Source organism: Eriocheir sinensis, chromosome 43 (genome assembly GCF_024679095.1).
Source record: "Eriocheir sinensis breed Jianghai 21 chromosome 43, ASM2467909v1, whole genome shotgun sequence".
Taxonomy (NCBI): Eukaryota; Metazoa; Arthropoda; class Malacostraca; order Decapoda; family Varunidae; genus Eriocheir; species Eriocheir sinensis.
The window spans coordinates 6,288,706-6,289,419 of NC_066551.1; positions in this window are offsets into that span (position 1 = coordinate 6,288,706).

The window sequence follows — 714 nt, forward strand, 5'->3', positions numbered from 1 at the left end:
TCATGGAGACCAAAAAAAATAAATAATCGCGTCTGGGAAAAAAAATAAAATGTTAATGTCTTTTCTGCGAACGAGTAAAGTTTCGGACATTCAAGACGCAAGTGACGGGAATTCCTGATGTCCTTTTTTTTTCTTCCCTCTCTCTGTCTCCCTCGCCGCCTGTCTTTTCTGTTCCTTGCATTTTTTTATTATTTCTTTCTTCATAATGTTATTCTCGCGTTTTTTCCATCCTTCTCTGTCTCCCTCGCCGTCTGTCTTTACCGCTCACAAGTTCTTTTTTTTTTAATATTTGCCTTCTGAAATTTTTTGTCGCATTTTTTATTTATTTCCTCTTTTTCTTATCTCTTTTTCTGTCTGTTCTCTTCCTTGTTTTTTTTATTTATTCTTTGCTTCATGAAATTACTGTCCTTTCTCTATTTTTTTCCTTTCTGTCTCTTTCAAGTTTCTATTTCTTTCCTCATAAAATTACTGTTGGTTTTCCTTTTTCCCACTCTCGTCCTTTGTCTTCCTTTCTTTCTCCTACTTCCTAGTTTTATTTTTTTTGCTTCATTAAATTACTGTCGGTTTTCTCTCTTCCTTCCTTTATCTTTTTTTTCTTCTCTCCCACTTTTTAGTTTTTATTCCTCGCCTCGTGAACTTTCCGCTGCTTTTCTTTATTCTCTCGTTTATCATCGCTCTCCTTTGTCTTTCTTCCTTTTTTTTACTTCCTATTTT